Genomic DNA, 12,600 nt, shown 5'->3' with positions numbered 1-12,600 from the left:
CTGACTTGCACAGAAATAGTGCAGAAGGACAACAGTGTTGCTGGACCAGAGCATTCTGCTGTGCAGAACTGGGCAGCTGCAAAGCTAAGACATGGGAACTCATGCCTCCTGTACACTGCCTAGGTGGGCTCCATCCCATCTCCACATAGGCCAGCCTGGGGTAAAAGCGATGGCAGAAGAGGGCCAAGGGAGTGCCGGAGCACTGAATGCTCTCAGTGCTTCATCTGAAGTTCTGCAGATCCAGGTGCTACAAGCCCTATGTTGGGGTCTAGAGGTTGCATCATTGTCCTGCCTCTGTGTGCTGATACTTCGGGGGTAGATTCTGTCTCTGTGGCCTCAAACTCAAGGCTTTTCAGGTTCCCTAGGGGTTCATTTAGAATTCAGTCCATTGTGCTCATGCACTGCACTCATCTAGATCTCATGTTAATGACATTACCTTACTATCAACTGAGAGATGGATAGAAGTCTAATCCAAATGGGGTGGCGGATCAAAACAGTCCTCAATTGCTTGTCATGTGCTTCCAAAACAGGAGTCTTAAAAATCCAATGCTTGATCTCTTTGTATTTCATCCCTTTGATTCCCATTTGCTGATTGGATCCCATGGGCTCCCATGCGATGCAAACAAACGTTTGTAGTCACAGAGAGGAGATATGGCGGTGGGATCAGGACAGGCCAGCTGAGGAGAAAGAGGTTTAGGCAAGTATGGGCTATTCCTCATTCCAGTCCTGCTTCCAGCCTCAGTGACCTTGGGAATCTTAACAACGGCTGTCAGGCTGGAGGGTGCTGTTGCTGAATGCCAGGTTGGTATCCCACAAGACAGTTCTCATCCAAGATTTAATCCTGCATAAAGGGGCCAACCTGACCTGTATCACTGAAACCTGGCTGGGAGTGGAGGGAAGCTCTGACTTCTCCCAATTGTGCCTGGCTGGGTTCTGGGTCCAGCACCAGCCTCGGCTTTGTAGTCAGGCAGAGGGGGGCAATTATCTATCCAGATACCATCTCACTGGCCAGGGCCCCAGTCCAACAAAGTGCTAGATATGAGTGTTTGTACCTGGTGTTGGGTAGCCAAAGGTAGATTGTGTGTTCTGCTGGTGTACCACTCACCTCGCTGCACAGCAGATGCTCTGCTCGAGCTGGTTGAAGTGGTCTTGGATGTTGTACTGCGGGACCCGAGGCTTTTGGTCTTGGGGGACTTTAATGTTCCCACCGAGGGTGTCCTGTCTGGTCTGGCTCGAGACTTTATGTCCATGATGACCTTAGGACTATCCCAAGCAATAACTTCCCCCCGCTCATTTGGCAGGTCATACACTCAGTAGTCTTTTGGACAAAAGGTGATAGAGATCTCAAGATAAGGGATGTGGTTATGCTCCCTTTGTCATGGACTGATCACTACCTGGTCAAGTTTAGACTATTTGTTGACCTTCCCCTCCACAGAGGCGGGGGACCAATTAAGATGGACCGCCCTCAGAGGCTGATGGATCCAGAGGGTTTCCTTTTGACACTGAGGGATAGTTTAGCGTTTATGGCTAATGATCCTGTCGATGGCCTGGTTGATATATGAAACATCGAGATATCTCGGGCGGTTGGCATGATTGCTTCTAAGTGCCCTTTTTAGGCTAGTCGAGCCAAGTTTGCTCCCTGGTTTTTCTGGGGAGTTGTAGGCAGTGAAATGGTCTGTGCAACAGCTAGAGCACTACTGCAGGAGAACTCGAGCCAAGTCCAATCGATTGCAGGTTAGAGTCGAATTGGGAGCCTATTCTGTGGTGGGTGCTGACGGCGAAGAAGAGTTACTTCTCTTCCCACATCGCGTCAGCACAGTGCCGTCCAGTGGAATTGTTTTGAGTGATGCAGGGCATCTTACAGTCTGGCCCTTGTGATGTGATGGAGGAGCCCTCGGCAATTTACTGTGACTTGTTTGCGAAGTACTTTGCAGATAAGATTACTTGCATCTAGTCTGGTTTGGACTTTGGCTGTCACGTAAGCGGGGTATGGAATGTGTTGATTGGTTTCAGCTTTTGCAGACCAAGGATGCGGACAAGGTGCTTGCAGGAGTGTGACCGACCATGTGCTCACTCGACCCCTGCCCTTTGTGGATTATTAAATCAAGCTGGGAAGGGATGACTGATTGGATCCAGAGGCTTCTTTTAGATCCAGGATGGTTCTGACCACCTTGAAAGAGGCTGTGATAAAACCATTCCATAAAAAGCCTTCCCTGAACCCACACAATTTCAATAACTATTGCCCAGTCACTAATATTCCCTTCCTGGGCAAGGTACTCAAGTGGGTGGTGGCATTGCAACTCCAGGCTTTCTTGGAAGAAATGGATTAGCTACATCCATTTCAGTCTGACTTCAGGCCTGGTTTTGCCACAGAAACCACCTTGGTCACCCTGATAGATGACCTATGCTAGTAGATAGACCAGGGAGTGTGTCCCTGTTGATTCTCTTGGACTTGTCAGTGACTTTTGATACCATTGATCATGGTATCCTTCTGGAACGCCTGGCGGAGTTGGGTATCGGAGGCATTGTTTTGCAATGGTTCTGGTCTTACCTGTCAGGATGTTTTCAGAAGGTGGAGGTAGGGGACTGCTTCTTGACCCCATGGCTACTGTGCTACAAGGTCCCACAAGGTTCTATCTTGTTCCCTATGCTGTTTAATATCTACATGGAACCGCTGGGAGAGGTCGTAAGATTTGGAGGATGGTGCCATCAATATACAGATGATGCCCAATTGTATTGCTCTGTAACATCGGATCCAGGTGTGGTGATGATCAATCTGAACCAGTGTGTGGAGGCGGTGATGGACTGGATGAGATCGAATAAGCTGAAGCTGAATTCAGATAAAGCCGAGGTCCTGTGGATCAGGAAACCATCTGCCCAGGAATGTGGTGTGTTACCTGTTCTGGACAGGGTCACACTCCCCCTGAAAGAATAGGTATGTGGCTTGGGAGTCCTCCTGGACCATTTTCTAACATTTGAGAACCAGATTTCCTTGGTAGCCAGGAGTGCTTTTGGGCAGCTTCAGCTGATCCACCAGCTGTGACCCTTCCTGAATAACAATGACCTGACTACGGTGGTGCATGCTCTTATCTCATCCTGATTGGACTACTACAATGAGCTCTACATGGAGATGCCTTTGAAGAGTCTTCAGAAACTTCAACTGGTCCAGAATGCGGCTGCTCAAGTTTTAACTAACACTCGGTATACAGAGCACATTATGCGAATTCTCCAGCATCTGCACTGGATTGTGGTATGTTTCCGGGCACAACTCAAGGTCCTGGTTATGACTTATAAAGCCCTAAATGGGTTGGGACCAGGGTATTTGAAGGGCCATCTCCTCCTGTATGAACCTGCCCGGGGATTAAGGTCAGCTGGGGAGGCTCTTCTCCATGTTCCTCCACTTATGGAGATACGTTTAATATCTACACTGAGCAGGGCCTTCTTAGCCTTTGCCCCTAGGCTATGGAATTCTCTCCCCGGGACATTTGCCTGGCATCAATGCTGGCATTGTTTCGGCACCAGGCTAAAGCCACCCTTTTTACCTGTGCATTGATTTGTGTTCATGTGTTCGCGCGCGTGTGTGTGTGTGTGTGTGTGTGTCTCCCCACCTCCTCTTGAGGTGTCTTAGCAGGTTTTATCTATATATATATATATATATATATATATATATATAGATATATAGATATATAGATATAGATAAAACCTGCTAAGACACCTCAAGAGGAGGTGGGGAGACACACACACACACACGCAGAGGGTGTGTCTAGACTACAGGGTTTTTGTCAACAAAAGTGGACTTTTGTCAACAAAACTATACTCGCGTCTACACTGCCACTGAGTTCTGTCGACAAAAGCCTGTAGTCTAGACGTACCCAGAGAGAGAGAGAGAGAGAGAGAGAGAGAGAGAGAGAGAGTTTTAAAATTTTGTAAGCCCACCTCGAATATTTTAAATAGAGAAGTAGAGTAAAATATTTGAAATGAATGAATGAACTATACATTTTAAAAGATAAGGTCTAAATGTAGATGTTTCCACTCAGGAAAAAGATCTTGGAGTCATTGTGGAAAGTTATCTGAAAAATCCACTCAGAGTACTGTGGCAATTAAAAAATCAAAACAAATACTAAGAATAAAAAAGAAATGTATAGATAACACCACATAAAATACAATACAATATTGTCTCTATAAATCCATGCTACATCCACATAGAATCATAGAACTGGAAGGGACCTCCACTCCCCCACACTCATAGTAGGGTCAAGCACCATCTAGACCATTCCTGACAGGTATTTGTACAACCTGCTCTTAAAAATCTCCCACTGATGAAGGTTCCACATTCTCCCTAGGCAATTTATTCTAGTGCTTAACTACCCTATTAGTTAGGAAGTTTTTCCTAATGTCCAAACTAAACCTCCCTTGATGAAAATTAAACCCATTGCGTCTTGTCCTATCCTGATGTAAGCGGGGGAATGGTCCCGCTATTGTGGGGAACTTTCCTGGCTTCTATACACCCCGGTGAAATGAACCAGCGAAAGGATCTGAGTCCCCGCTCCCACTTCCTTTACCCCACGGCTCCCTGATCCTGAGGGCTCCCCCTCCACTCTCCGGAGTAGCAGAGCCCTTGAAACCCCAACAAGGCTGGGCCCAGGTTTCCTGGGGCTTAATTCCTGACCTTGTAGTCACTAGGGGCAGGAGTTAGGGTGTCCCCACTCTGAGGTGCTCTCTTTACACTGCAGACCTTCTTGGCCCAGTGATCACTTCATAAGGTTCAAAGCAAATACAATTTATTAAACAACAACGGATTAAAGAGAAAAGAATAAGAAAAAAATGAGAATGGTTAAATGAGAACACACAGCCCTGCTCTGTAGCACAGGGACATCAAAACAGCAGCCTGCAGAGTATAAGGACAGTTCACAGTCTCTTTCTTAGAGGCCCTGGATATGCTGCAGGGGGGCTACAGGCAGGACACGCTAGCTCTGGTAGTGACCACACAGCCTCAAGCTCGAAGTGGCCAGACCCCTCTCCCAGTCCAGAGCCTTTCCCCACACTTTGCTGGTCCCAGGTGCTCACCACATCCAGCTGCAGGCTGTGCTGCTTGTCCAGTTCCAGCTCCTTGTGTTGCTTCTCTGTTCCTTTTTGCTCTCTGAGCACTGCCAGTCTGCTGCTCAACACAGGGTCTGCTCTCCTTGAGTTGTGTATGCCTGGCTCTGCTGCTGCAAAAACTGCCCCTCAGCACAGCTTGCACTCCTCTTAGCAGTGTCTCAGCTCTCTGTTCCTTTTGCAGGACTTCTTCATACAGCTTGCACTGCTCTTTTCAGCTCTGTCTTTGCAGGACCTCTTCTGCACACAGCTTGTTTGTTCAGAGAGAGAGAGAGAGAGAGAGAGAGAGAGAGAGCCAGAACAATCCCAGCTCACAGGGAGGACGGGGCCTGGCCTCTCCCCTTCCTCACTGGCCTGTCCAACCTGTCAATCAGGCTGAGCTGGAGTGTTGGCTGCTTTCCATTGTCTCTGGGGTCAGTCAGTCTAATGAACTCTTCCCCTTCAGATACTGCGAGCTGGCAAACCAAAAACTCCCACAGAGTTTTAGTAAGGGGTAACAGTCCCCTTACACTGAGGTTAAGGAGAATGACTTTTCACCCTCCTCCTGATAACAACCTTAGATAATTGAAAACTCTTCTCTTTTTTAGACTAAGTAAACCGAATTCTTTCAATCCTCCCTCATAGGACATATTTTCTAGATCTTTAATCATTTTTGTTGCTCTTCCTTGGACCTTCTCACATGTGTTCACATCTTTTCTGAAATGTATCACCTACAAGTGGACACAATATTCCAGTTAAAGCCTAATCAGCATAAAGTAGAGTGCAAGAATTATCTTTCATGCCTTACTTACAACACACCTGGTAATGCCTCCCAGAATGTTTGCAACAGTGTCAAACTATTGACTCATATTTAGCATGTGGTCCACTATGACCCTTAGATTCCTTTCTGCAGTACTTCTTCCTGGATAGTCACTTCCTATTGTGTGAATGTGTAATGGACTGTTTCTTACTAAGTAAAGTACTTCGCATTTGTCCTTATTGCATTTCATCCTATTTATCTCAGATCATTTCTCCAATTCATACAGATCATTTTGAATTACAATTCTACGCTCCAAAAGCACTTGCAACCTCTCCCAGCTTGGTATCATCCATAAACTTTATAAGCATACTCTCTATGCCATTATTTAAATCATAGATGAGGATATTGAACAGAACCAGTCCCAGAACTGATCTGTGCAATACCCTAGCCTTGCAGCATTCAATCACCACCAACTTTCTTGGTGAAAACCGAAACCAAAAAGGCATTAAGCACCTCTACCTTTTTCATGTTATCTGTTATTGTAGCTCCCTCTTCACTGAGCAATGGGCCTACCCTATCTCTGGTCTTTCTCTTGTTTCTAATATATTTGAGGCTATGTCTAGACTACAGGCTTATTTTGGAAGAAGCTTTTTTCGGAAGAGGTCTTCCGAAAAAACGTCTTCCGAAAGAGAGCGTCCACACTGCAAAAAGTGCATCGAAAAAGCGATCTGCTTTTTCAAAAAAGAGAGCATCCAGACTGAATGGGATGCTCTCTCGCATGTAAGCTGTGATTGCTATGGACGGAATGGCCACCGGGCACCTGTGCTTTTTCCTCTTTCCTCTTCCCCCAAAAGAACTCCCTCCTCCCCACATGCCTTTTTGCAAAAGAGCTCTTTCGGGAAAAGTTTTCTTCCTTGTAGAAAGAGGATTACCAATGCCAGAAAAAAACCTGTGTTCTTTCAATTTTCTTGCAGAAGAATGCAATTGCAGTATGGACATTCCTCAAGTTTTGATGGAAAAATGGCTGTTTTTCCGACAAAACTCTGTAGTGTAGATATATGCTAAAGAATATTGTCTTATTACACTTTATGTCTCTAGCTAGTCTGGGCTCATTTTGTGTCTTGGCGTTTTTAAGTTTGCCCCTACATACTTGTGTTATTTTTTATATCCATCCTTTGTAATTTGGCCTACTTTCTAGGTTTTGTATGACTTTTATTTTCAGATCATTCAAGATCTCCTGGGTAAGCCAGGGTGGTCTCTTGCCATACTTCCTATCTTTACTACATAGTGGAATAGATTGCTTTTGTGCCCTTAATAATGTCATTTTAACAAACTACCAACTGTCCTCAATTGTTTTTCCTTTTAGACTTGCTTCCCATGGGATCTTACCTACCAAATCCCTGAGTTTGCTAAAGTCTGTCTCCTTGAAATCCATTATCTTTTTTTTTTTTGCTATTTATCTCCTATCATTCCTTAGAATATTAGAATAATGATCACTTTCACTTACGTTGCCTTACGCTTTCAAATTCTCAACCAGTTCCATTTTTGTCAAAAATCAAATCTAGATGGGCTCTAGTAGCATTCTCCACCTTCTGGAATGAAAAATTGTCTCCATACATTCCAATAACTTGTTGGATAATTTGTATCCTGCTGTGTTATTTTCCCAACAGATTTCTGAATAGTTAAAGTCCCTCCCCCCATCACCACCAAGTCCTGTGCCCTGGAAAATTTTGTTAGTTGTTAAAGAAAGCTTCATCCATCTTTTCTTTCTGGTTAGGTGCCTGTCGTAGATCCATACTATGACATCGCCCTTAATTTGTATCCCTTTTATCCTTGCCCAGAGACTTTCAGCAAGTTCATCTCCCATTTCCATCTCAACTTCAAGCCAAATGTATACATTTTTAATATATAAAGCAACACCTCCTCCTTTTTTTCCTTTCCTCTCCTTCCTGAGCAAGCTGTACTCTTCTATACATCTTGAATATTGCAAGCAGATGTGGCCATCCCATCTCAAAAAAGATACCTTAACATTGGGGAAAAAATGATTAGAGTGTATGGAATGGCTGCCATATGAGGAGAGATTAGTAAAACTTTTCATCTTGGAAAAGAGATTAAGGAAGGATATGACAGATGTCAACACAATCATGACTGGTGTGGAGAAAGTAAATAAGGGAGTGTTATTTACTCCACCTTGTAGCACATGATTGGGGGGGGGGGGAATGAAATGAATAGGCAGCACGTTTAAAGCAAACCAAAGGATTTTTTTAGCACAACACAGCCAACCCGTGGAACTCCTTGCTAGAAGATGTTGTGAAGACCAAGGCTATAATAGGGTTAAAAAAAGAACAAGATACGTTCATGGAGGATAGGTCCATCAATTGCTATTAGCCAGGAGGGGCAGGGATAGTATCTCTAGCCTCCGTTTGTCAGAACTCTGAATGAATGAGGTGAGGGAGGAGGAATCACTTGATGGTTACCTGTTCTGTTCATTCCCACTGGGGCACCTGACATTGGCCACTGCCATTAGACAGGATACTGGACTAGTTGGACATTTGGTCTGACCCAGTATGGCTGTTCTTATGTCAATTTGTGCCTTCCTAGTTTCATGTGTCTTTAGCTTACCTTGGTGAAGAAAACATGTCATGGAAATTCCAGTAATAACTATCCAGCTCCTTCTTATAAATATTGGGGATTGCCAATAATCTTATTACCTCTGCTGTTTAAGAATCTGTAGTCTACCTAAATGTCAATAGTAATAAAGGATAAGGAAAGCAATACAGAAAGTATAGGACAAACTTGTAGCAATTAAATACTACCTACTCGGATTTCTACGAAATGTCATGAGCTCTTTTAAGAGTTTCAACGGAGCTGACAAAACACAAGAATTCAGACTTAAGACTCACTCCTTACTTCATGCTCTTATGAGATAATGATACATCTTGTGTAGAGGCATTGACTAAAGACATGATGCAGCAACTGTCACCTTCCTTGGAGCCTCGTTAAAACTAATGAGCTTCTCACTGAAACCAAAAATGTCAGCTACATGCACTCCCCATTCCACACCATAACCTTCCACACTATTTTCCCCTGCGCTCTTCAGAGTAAAGGACAAGCTTTCCCTAGGCTCTGTGGACCAAAGACTGCCTATGGAGTTGAAGGTTGTCAGATTGTATATTGGTTTTATGATGCAGATGAATGGAACTAACCTAAGACTTGAAAACAAGCTCCATTTCATTGATTCTCTGAATTTGAGTCACTTTGCTTATCTTTTTTTCCCTATCCTTTCTTTGAAGATAAAAATCTATGTGAAAAGTTAGTATGTAAACCATTCCAGAGTTTTAAAAGCACATGATACACCAGGAGGCCTAACAGTTTGTGTGTTAACTCTACCAATGTTTAGCATTTTCAAAATAGGACAACACTGTATTATGTGTCCCATGGACTGAAACAGCTCTTGTAAAGCTCCTCCAGCTTATCTGTTAAACATGTATTGATTTTTTAAAACAAATATATTATTAGTTAGGACATATAGCAGAGTGTCTCTTTTCGACACGTTCCAGCCTGTCATTGAAATACACACGCAGGATGCCATCCAGAACAAATCCCCAAACAAACATACTGGGAGTATTTCACTCAGCAAGCACAAGAGCTAAGCTTTCGAGAAAAAATACACGGGGACAGACTCTCTAATCCATTCAGCTTACGCTGGACACAGAAGAGTGGGTAAGAACCAGAGCCATCTTTACCTATATGCAGAATACGCAGCTGTGTAGGGCACTCAAAAATTTTGGGCATCACTGGGGCTCAACGTCTACCGTCTTCCTATCTCTGTTCTGTGGCTCTGCTTTCTACTTAACTTAATAGTAAAAAAGCCTGCCAGACCTATTAGCAGAACACTGACCTTGTGAAAAAGCCATTGAAGTGGTAATGAAACCATTTAATTGGCATTTGCCAACCCCGGTTATATACTGCCAATTTCTGACTTTACTGTGTTAACTTAGTATCAGAGGGGTAGCCGTGTTAGTCTGAATCTGCAAAAGCGGTGAGGAGTCCTGTGGCACTTTATAGTCTAACCGAAGTGTTGGAGCATAAGCTTTCGTGGGCAAAGACCCACTTCATCAGATGCATGTAGTGGAAATTTCCAGAGGCAGGTATAAATATACAGGCCAGAATCAGGCTGGAGATGACCAGGTGGTTCCAATCAGGGAGGATGAGGCCCACTTCTAGTAGCTGATCTGGAGGTGTGAATACCAAGAGAAGAGAAGCTGCTTTTGTAATTAGCAAGCCATTCACAGTCTTTGTTTAATCCTGAGTTGATTGTGTCAAACTTGAAGATGAACTGTAGCTCAGCAGTTTCTCCTTGAAGTCTGCTCCTGAAGCTTTTTGCTGCAGGATGTCTACCTTTAGATCTGCAATTGTGTGTCCAGGGAGATTGAAGTGTTCCCCTACAGGTTTTTGTATGTTGCCATTCCTAATATCTGATTTGTGTCCGTTGATTCTTTTACTCAGGGACTGTCCAGTTTGGCCGATGTATACAGCAGTGGGGCATTGTTGGCACATGATGGCATATATTACGTTAGTGGATGTGCAGGAGAATGAACCAGTGACAGTATGGCTGATCTGGTTAGGTCCTGTGATGGTGTTGCTGGTGTATATATGTGGGCAGAGTTGGCACCGAAGTTTGTTGCAAGGATTGGTTCCTGAGTTAGAGTTATTATGGTGCGGTGTATAGTTGCTGGTGAGAATATGCTTCAGGTTGGCGGGCTGTCTGTGGGCAAGGACTGGCCTACCTCCCAAGGCCTGTGAAAGCGAGGGATCATTGTCCAGGATAGGTTGTAGATCACTAACGATGTGTTGGAGAGGTTTTAGCTGAGGACTGTAGGTGATGGCCAGCCATTTCAACAGCTTCCACCCTACCATCAACCTCAGCATGGACCAATCTACACAGGAGGTCCATTTCCTGAACACCACAGTGCAAATAACTGACGGTCACATAAACACCGCCCTATACTTAAAGCCTACCGACCGCTATGCTTACCTGCATGCCTCCAGCTTCTATCCTGGACACACCACACGATCCATTGTTTACAGCCAAGCACTGAGGTACAACCACATATGATCCAACCCCTCAGACAGAGACCTACACCTACAAGATCTTCAACAAGCATTCTGTAAACTACGATACCCACACGAGGAAGTGAGGAGACAGATTGACAGAACCAGACGTGTACCCAGAAGCCTCCTGCTACGGGACAAGCCCAAGAAAGAAACCAACAGAACACCACTGGAAGAAGATATGCAAATCTAGACATGCCCGTTGGGAGCTGCTAATGGATACCTAATTCCCTGCCTGACCCCAACCCTGGACTTACTGTATCTCTATCAACAGGGAAGCGTCCCCCAGGGATGACCGTTAAAGTGGGCATTGCTAGAACAGACTTTCTATGCCTCTTCCCTGGGGGAATGCCTCACACTGGAGGAATCCCTAGCAGAGAGCTTGCAGATGGTCCCCACTCCCTCTGTGGCACAGAATGGCTTTTTTTTTTTAATGAATTCAAAGGTGGGTCCTTTTTAAAATTACAAACAGAAGACATGACCCCGTGCCCCTTCTCTGCTGGGAGTTGTCTCTCTCCAACAAAAGTCAACCAGAGCCCCGATCTTGTCTGGAGCACAGCATAAGAGGTACCCTGATCCATTCATCTTTATTCATTGGGATAACTTTGAATAAAGCAGAGTCCTTGTTTTAGGAATTTGTGTGGGCAAATCTCTTTCACAGGCAGTGTCCTCCATTAATTATATAGCTTAACAGCGACTGCGCAAGTGAAACAGATGCTGAAGAAATATGAAGGTTAATGAGGAGGGGAAGTGTCCATGACTCAGTGAAGGGGAAAAGCAAATGGATTTAAATTCCAGACTGGCTGCGGGAGCAGCAGGGAGCAACTTGACCCTATCGTTTAAAGAGCAGACACTAATGAAGTAGAATAAAAAAAATCCCCGTGTGATCAAAAAAGAAGTTGGACGGGCCTTGTCTGTGATCCTCAGGTAAAGCACAGGAAAAATTTTGCACAAGGCTCATGGCTTTATTACACATGCATCCCTTGTTAGACGATGGGCCTCGAACCGGACTATCTGCCACTCAGTTCCTTTGACATGGTCCTCAGCTGCAGCCAAGGAGCATTCAGCTTGGCTAAGGTGAGGAGGGTTCAGATGGGCCCCCTGGCATTTTCCCAATTCACCCAGATAGTTCCCCAGCATAAATAAGAACAGCCTGGAGGCAGCTGTCACTGGAGCCAGTTGCCAAGAGCTGTTAGGAGAGGTGACGTTTACCCGGGTGCAGGGATGTCCTGGCCTCACCCTGTGAATGTGTCACTGGGGAGGGTTGGCCTACTTCCTACTACTGTGCCCCACTTCAGGACTCCCCTGCACTGCGATGAGTGACAAGAGCATCTGGGTCCTTGTCTGGCTATTTACACCTGTGCAAGGTGTGCATAAAGGGCAAGCCAATCAGAAGAGTAGCATTTACTCCCACTTTGCCAAAGCGAGAAAGATGACAAGCTTTAGAGAAATGGAGAGTCAGTCCCTCAGACTGCCTGGCACAGGAAACCTAAAGCACAAGCCTAGCCTTACAGCAAAGGTCACATTCAACTCTCGGCCATGCCTGTGCAACCTCATTGGCATAGCTCTCAGACCTGGCAATGCATCTCACACACAGAGGGTACATCTACACAGCAAGGCAAAAGTCAAATTAAGCTACACAACTCCAG

Source organism: Pelodiscus sinensis, chromosome 11 (genome assembly GCF_049634645.1).
Source record: "Pelodiscus sinensis isolate JC-2024 chromosome 11, ASM4963464v1, whole genome shotgun sequence".
Classification (NCBI taxonomy): Eukaryota; Metazoa; Chordata; order Testudines; family Trionychidae; genus Pelodiscus; species Pelodiscus sinensis.
The sequence above is the reverse complement of the archived record's forward strand: the minus strand, read 5'-3'. Positions refer to the sequence as shown.